General features: G+C 37.4%; 1 long non-coding RNA gene across 1 annotated transcript in view; it reads left to right on the forward strand.

Moving 5' to 3' along the window:
* The first annotated feature begins 2,761 nt into the window (after positions 1-2,761).
* LOC106948100 (uncharacterized) overlaps positions 2,762-8,157 on the forward strand; it is a 63,517-nt gene continuing 58,121 nt past the window's right edge. Inside the window, exon 1 of the long non-coding RNA XR_001425108.1 lies at positions 2,762-3,211. This is a non-coding gene — a long non-coding RNA (uncharacterized LOC106948100). The remainder of the gene's footprint in view (positions 3,212-8,157) is intronic.

Here is an 8,157-nt window from a genome sequence, read left to right on the forward strand (position 1 = left end):
AAGAAAAAAAACACAAATAATTTTAGTACATGTTATTATGTGTCAGAAGAGGGCTTAGAAAATAATAATACCAAAAAAGAAAAAAAACACAAATAATTTTAGTACATGTTATTATGTGTCAGAAGAGGGCTTAGAAAATAATAATACCAAAAAAGAAAAAAAAAAAAAAGACCAAAAGGGCACTTCTTGGGGGCAAGGAGCAAAAGGGGCAGGTGCTCAAGCACCCCCTGCTCCCCTCTCTACAGTGCGGTGCTATCAAATCCCACCGAAATAGGATTGTATGTTGTGTTTATCAGGACCACCAGCTGATTTCCCAGTACATATCTAATTATGACTGAGGGGTGTAATTGTGATGAAATATTAATTTACTTGAAATTGAGGTGTGTTTTTTTTTATTTCTTATCCAAGTATTGTTGGAGCAGTAGAACAAATCAGAATGATAGTCTTTGGCATGCTTTGAAAAATATGGAAAAAAAAAGAAGACATCCAACAAATTCGGAAATCTTAAAACTAATAAATAATATGTACTATAAAGTTCATGTGTAAAATAGGGGTCTGTTCATTGATATAGTTCCTTTAGTGGTTTCATAGGACACCAAAGAAAAATGGCAAAATATTTCCTTGCATTTTATAAAGATGTGGCATTTTTCTGCTAACTAACCTGAAATAAGCCTGGATACAAGGCAAAAGCATTTTATGATCATTTTTTTCTTATAAAAAAAAAAAAAATCACTTTGTCAATTTTATCATGTTTCTGCTCATCCTTGTGTCAAGGCCTTCTTTCTTACAGGGCCTTGTTGCCTGCGTAAAGAAAATAAATCTCCAGAATTGGTTGCGTAAGAGTAAGTCAAGAAAGAGAAATTATAAATTCTCAATGATTTTTTTTTTTTTTTGTCATGTACCAAGAACTGAGGACCTAATAAAAATCTCAGATTTTATTGTGCTCAGTGTTGCATTGCACATTTTTACAGCTGGACCTACCCTGGCATAATATCAAAAATATCTGTGCTTCTCCTTCTTTGATTAATCTCCAAATAAGAAGATGTGGCTAATTTGGCATAATACAAATAGCTTGGTGGAGAGAGCACAGGAAGGGCATGATTTACTCTGCAGTAAAAAAAAAAAAAAAAAACAGTCCTGCATTCAAAGATCTTCTTATCTGCTGATGTAAGCTATTTTTTCCACACACTCACTCCCTATTAAATCACTGGATGTAAATCAAACACATAAAGAAAGCACTAATTTAAACCTGCTTGAAAAGTTTTGGTCCCTATGGTGACTTAATAAGGTGGCACGTCTTGCTGTGATGAAGGGCATAAAAGCGGATTAATCCCTTTTTTAAAACATCAGGACATAAAACCCTAAACTTGCATGCTGATGATTAATAAAGTAGGAAAATATGCAGCGTTGTTTATTAGTAATAGATGTGCTCAGCGGGATCTTGAATTTAACAAAGTAAAGCACGCAGATAAGTCTGCTCACACACACACACACAAATCCATGCAGCTTGTCATGTTTACCACTTACCAAGCCTAAGGCACAAACTCACCTAGGTATTTGACAACTGGCTGTACATCACTGTCACAGGGATTATCATTTTCTGATGCCTAACTGGATTGATTCAGAGAGATGGTGTTTTCTAATTATGCTCTGGGCCACATTTTTCACAAGACCTCTGATTAAACGGAACTTGCTTGACAGTCCTTAAGTGCTTGTAAGCCAGTGTTTAGACAGACAGAAGTGGCAGTCATACTTGTATTTCCTAATTAAAAAACATGACTTTTGGAACCTACTTGTTTAACTGATCTATGGCTTTAGAGCTCACTAAAATTAATTTACTAAATATATATAAAACAGAATCTATAAACAGTTATTTCTGTCTACCACATTTCACTGTTATGAAATTAAAACAATTCAGTCTATTTAAAATTCACAACAACTGTTATTTGGCGGATGTCCGGATACAAAGATCCAATTTATGCAAATAAAATATTAAAGCAGAGTAACCTGGCCCTAGAAACACATTCAGATTCAATCACATACATTCCACTTTGATTTTTATGTTTAATTGGGAGGAAAACTAATGATAAATGTGAAGGATGCCTGTGCTGCCTTTTGTTTAGTTTAGTTGGACCAGCAAGGTTTTTGAACTAGAGCACCCCCTGGTGGATATTTTTGTTATGTTGCCTTTGTGATGCTAAAAGAAAACATAGATCCAAGATGGTGGAATGCGACACCAAACAGCTCGTGGAGTAGCTGACGTCTTTATTCGTTGTGTTTCCGACAAGATTTGTTCTTTATGATGGCCAAAGTGATGGTAGTGGTTAGAGGCCACTCTTCAATAAACAACTAAAAAGAAAGAAAGAAGTTTGGTTATTGGAGCGTCGTTGTCTGGCTGTCTAGCGGCTGAAAAGATTGAAAACTCAGGGCGAGGACAGCACAATGCCGAGGGAAATAAAATGTAGAACATGTATTGATAAATTGTGAAATATACGAGCATGGAAGGGAGAGATTGAGGAAAACAGTAAGAAGGACAGACATAAATTGAGTCTTAAGTGCATATTGGGAAATGAAGAAAACACAGAAGATATTTATACATTAAGGAAAGCATTTTTTTATTCATCTTCTTACAAAATAAAAAAGAATTTCATTTAATGTAGGTTAATGCTCTATACACTCATGTACAATAGGTGGCGGTATGCACCTTGAAATTGCTTGCGATCCGCCATAGTGGAAAAGAAGAAGAAGAAATAGCGGCGAAGTTTGAGGAAAGCGACGGAGAAAGACGCACGCAGGACACAATGGCGCAGCTTTGAGTGATAAGATAAGTTTCCTGGACTATTTTGGATAGTTTCAGTTCCAAGTTTGTCCTGCAGTTTTATATGTATTTTTTGCACTTTCAGGCGGTTGGTTTAGCACTGAACTGCTGGCATTCGCTAGCTAAATAGATGTCGCACACAGGAAGCGTAGTTTAGCCGGCTGCATCTTCAGCATTCCGGCCTGGATATGGATACTAGTCCTAAATTAAGCGGTAATAGTCTGAAGAGTGGCTTTGGATTACAGTATTTGATGTTTCCCTTTTCCTGCACCTGGATATTTCTCATTGGGATGTAACCTTGGACCAGGAGACATCGCCATCTTAGGTCATCGGTTGGTCTTTCCTCTTCACCTGAACTGGAACCTGAGACTGGATACTGAACTGCTAAACCAGGTACTGTTTTGCTTTGTTTTGTTTATTTGCTCACAGAGTCAATTGGCCATTAAGTTTTATTTTCAAACTAATTGGGGAGCGGGGCCTTCATTAAGTTTAGGATTTATAGTGAACAATCCAATTGCAGGTGCAATTGTATGCGTTTTATTGTGTATGTTGTGATGTCCAATGTTTAAAGTTGCATGTTAGAGTTCACATTTAACTTCCACTGCATAAAGATAGAACAGGCATAGACACTGCTTAGATATATAGATTATGCGACAATACAGTTGAAAACGGTTGATGTTGATGTTCAGACAACTCTGACTATAGATGTATAAATAATTGATTGGGTTATTAGTACTTGATATAATGTAACAGTGTCTGGTTAAGACTACTGATGCAATTGAATTATAGTTTCCATACAGAAAACTGCTAAAACTGCAGTATTAGCAGTTTTCCAGCTAATACTGCACTGGCATTATTGTGAGGCTGCTCAACAGCACACAGTATGAACAGGTATTTATTTTCTTCTTATGTGTTTGTGTTCACATCCTCCCAACTATCTGTGTGTCAGATGCTGAACATGTCCCTGCAGGCCATCACACCAATCCTGCCATAAGTTCAAGTTTGATTAGCCCCCCCCAAACCGTTTCCTTTGTCCTTTTCTGCAGAGAATACACACAGTATGAATATACTCAGAGGCTAAAATAAAATCTGACGGGTACCTCTACGAAACCTCCAGCATCGTGAGAGTTTTGGAGGGTGGATCCAACTTCTGGAGCTTGCTTTGTGTTGAAAGCATTAGGTTTTAGATGACGTCTTAAAATTGTTAATCTTAAAATCTCCACTTATTCAGGCACTTATGCATTCCAGAGAAAATAGGTGAATGAGTCATTGTTAGTACTGTCAGACCTTAAATATCTCATTATACATTTTTCTTTATTTTAATGAAACTCAATCACCATGCAAGTGTATGATCCACAACTCAATCTAAACGGTGAACTCAAACAGTGTGCAATATTCTCATTCTTCAAAGCAAGAATATACATTACTGAATAATCTGTGATGATCACAATTTCCTAAGCCTGCAGAAAATGATTGTGATAATGTGCAATATGAACAGGGAAGACATGATGTCAGAAGAAAATAAATGAAAAACAAGCTTTCTTCATAAAAAAAAAAAATCACAAAACTTCAAGAGCAGGAAGATACTTTTACTCACTACAGAAGCAATTCCCCAGTATATCGTCCCTGTAGTAATTTTCAACATATTAAATTTGGATTAACAACAATAGATGAATTACAATCCTAGCTGGCAGGGAAATTATTTTTGCCTAACTAATGAAATTCATGAAATAATGTCTGGAGTGATTCCCACCTCACTTTCTGTCACATCCACACACCAACACTTTGTATGCACATACAAACCCAAAGGAGTTCATTAGGAACTAATAATGGAGGTACTGCCATGTCTACAGCCCAGTGTGAAACCAGATATGTGCTATGTTTTTTCCTGAAGACTCTTGATTAAAAAAGAAAAAAAATAGTGCATTTCTATCAATTAATGCAGAAACTTCACATACAAAAATATGTGCAACCAGAAATTATAAGAATGTATCTAAAGACACCTTGAGGTAAAAGTCACTTATTGTAAAAAGTGAGACATGCACAAATAGTTCTTTTAGAGGGGTGGACAATACAGACTTGAAGATGCTTTTCTTCCAAAGGAACAGGGAAACTAGTTAAAGTTCATTGGAAAGAAGCTATTGTAGACGGAGCTGAATACAAGATCAACAGTAGAAAACCCTTTAGAGGCTGCAAAAGACTTGACACTCATGCAGGACATTGACCTAAAACATAATGTCAAAGATGCAATTGAATAGTTCAGATCAAATCATGTTGATATTTTAAAATGAGATAGTCAAAGTCCAAACCTAAATTCTAAATACTAACCTAAATATATAACTAAGAATTCGTAGCCAAAGATGCGCTCCATCAAATATAATTGAGCTTGAGCTAGTTTGGAAAGATGAATGGGGAGGGAGAATAATCAGGTAATCTACTGTAGGTACAAAACTGGTCAAGACACCACAAAAAACCTTCAGATGTGATTGTAGGAAAATATGGTTTTACAAATATTCGAAATATTGCTATTTGCCAATTGACAATAGACTTAGGGAAACCCTGAATACACAAGATTCTGTAAATTCAAAAGGGAGCCCATAAAACGAATATGGTTAACTAGGAAAAATTACATTGACAAAAGTAAGCTGGGACTAATCTTTGTATGTTTGTGTTAGCATCACAATGTGTGAGCACTTAGCTCTACTCAGGTAGAATCTATGTCAATTTACAATTATTATAGGAATGCAATAAAATGGAAATGTGACAGTCCACAGTGGCACTTTTCCTCGCTCGCCTTAAAAGCAGATGAGCCATCTCTTGGCTATATCTTTGTGTGATACTAAATTTTTCGCGTTTCACTGATTCCTCTGGAGAACAGAGGTTTCACTGTAATGTAAAATGTTAGGGCACCTCTCCCACTGTTCTTTTCCTTTTTATCTCACAAAGTCCCTGTAAGTCAACAGCTTGATCGAATTAGACAGGGTGTCCACACACATGTGCTTGCATGCATGCACGTGTGTGAAGTCATGGACTTTGTTCATGTGCATATTTATCAGATTATATTTCTGTTTCTCATGCTCACAATTAGATGTTTTTTTATGTAGATGCATGCTCATATCAACTGTTTGTGTCTCTGCAATTGTACGTGTGTGTGTGTGTGCATGATGGTAATCTCAGCATTGTACAGCCAGATTCAGTCACAGCCGATGGCGGGCTATTGCTGATGCTGGTACCCCATCACAGGACACCTAAATCAGGATGACATGTTCCTGGCACACCCTGTACTAGCACCAAATTGTCCCTGACAGTATCAAATGCATCCCATTGGGTGTTCAACATTAGTCCAGTTTCACTGACCTCTTGTGTAGGGCAGAAGGAGATGAATGATTTTGCTGGGAAAAGAATGAATTATTTTTGAATTGGGAACACTCAAAGACCGAATATTATGATGAAATTTATTTTCCTTGTCTCTCAAAAATGAGAGCAGAAAATGTGGCTCAAATAATTCCAAATGAAACAATTTAAAAAAAGATGTGAAAAGTAAATGAGTTCTAGGAGCATCTAAGATCCATTGACATTTCATGTTTGTTGGGGGGGAAATTGAAGGGAAAAAAATATTCAGAATTTCAAATCTATAACAGAGGAGTAATAATGGAATGCTTCTCGTTTATTCATTTCTGCTGCATGTTTCTGCAGTTTGATCCCACGGACAATGGAGCAGCTTATTAGTTATTTAAGTGACATAAGTTAGCTCCCTCTGAAGAGTGGTTGGACTCAGCCTTAGACAGATGGGGTAAAGAGGTCCAACATCCTAGGATCCTGGTCCTCCACATCAAAAATGGTCAGCTGAGGTGAATCAAGCACTTCCGGATGCCTCCCGGAAACATCCGTCTGATGGTTTTCCTAGCACATCCCACTGGAACTATGCATCCCTGCTGGCCAAGGGATGCCTTGGGATCCCCCAGAACAAGCCAGAGGGTGTCACTGGGGAGAGCGATGTTTGGGTTTCTATCCTAGATTTGCTACCAGATATGCAAAAGGTAATGGATGGATGGATGAAAGGAAGACAATTAATAGATCCTTTCCGACTATACTGAGTATTCATTGAAACATAAATATGTTTCCTTTCTTGTTTCCTTTCCTGCTGTTTGTGTATTTGTGTAACACTAAGTCTTGTGACGTCTTCAGAGTATGTGCAGCACTTTTACTGGGTTCCTGTTGAACATAATGCATTTATACTGAGAACAATAGAGGAATTTTGCAATTATAAATCATTGTAGAATTACCTAGTCTCAAATAATACCAAGGACAGATTTATGTGACTTAAATCTGACAGACTATAACTTTCTGAACAAAAAAAAAAAACGGATAAAAAAAACAATCAAAAGTTAGAGGATTAGCTGTACCTGTATATGACTTATTTAAGTGGATAGATCGCAAGGAGGAGATGGTGAGGGAGAGATTTACATGAAAATTATGATCACTGCTCTCAGATTCAACTCTGCATAGTTTATGTGGTATTCATCTTGTGTGCTCTGGACCACAACTGAGCCCATCTGTCTGACAACTGAATCTTCACCGAAATTGGATCACGTGGAAGAACAATCACTGTTGTAACATCGTAGTAGAATCTCTAAAATAGAAAAAACATAAAGATATTGGAGTGACCTGATATCTTTAGACTACTTCTTGAGATATGGTGTCAGATGTAATATTGAAAGAGAGAGAATGACAGTATTTCTCCTCCACAATTTACTACGGATAAGGTCATTCTACTGGGTAAATTAAAATATAAAATAAACCTGGTATTTGTTATGATTCAGAGTTTAAAAAAAAATGTTGTTCAAAAGCATGAAAGACTAAGGAAAAACAATTTAAACAATATGGTGTAATTTTTGAAAAGTTCACATAGCTTAAAAAAAAGTATTAATCAGAATATTTCTGTGGAGAGAGTGGATGTGTTATACGTTTTGTGGAGTGGATGTGTTATAAGTGAAAATTTCACCTATAGTTACACAGTTGTTAGAATGCTGAGAAGAGCAGAAAACCTGAAACATGCAGAGCCTCAGAGCACCAAATGGCAGGTAGCCTTGACTCCTAAAGGCTGCAGAAGCCCAAGGCAGATGGACACCAGACACCCCCATAGAGTGACCATACGCTTAGATATAATAGGAGCAGTAGTCCCAAGGCCAAAGAGTCTCTCCCTGTACCAAACCCACAGGGCAGGCCAAACCCAGAATATTGTGACCCTGGAGGCCAGGAACTGACACCAGCACCCCCCCCAACCCCAGTAACCCCCCCCCCCCCCGTTCCCCCCTTCCCCCCACCACCCCGAGGGT

Source organism: Poecilia latipinna, unplaced genomic scaffold, assembly GCF_001443285.1.
Source record: "Poecilia latipinna isolate Pla-1442-1.1 unplaced genomic scaffold, P_latipinna-1.0 Scaffold272, whole genome shotgun sequence".
NCBI classification, from domain to species: domain Eukaryota; kingdom Metazoa; phylum Chordata; class Actinopteri; order Cyprinodontiformes; family Poeciliidae; genus Poecilia; species Poecilia latipinna.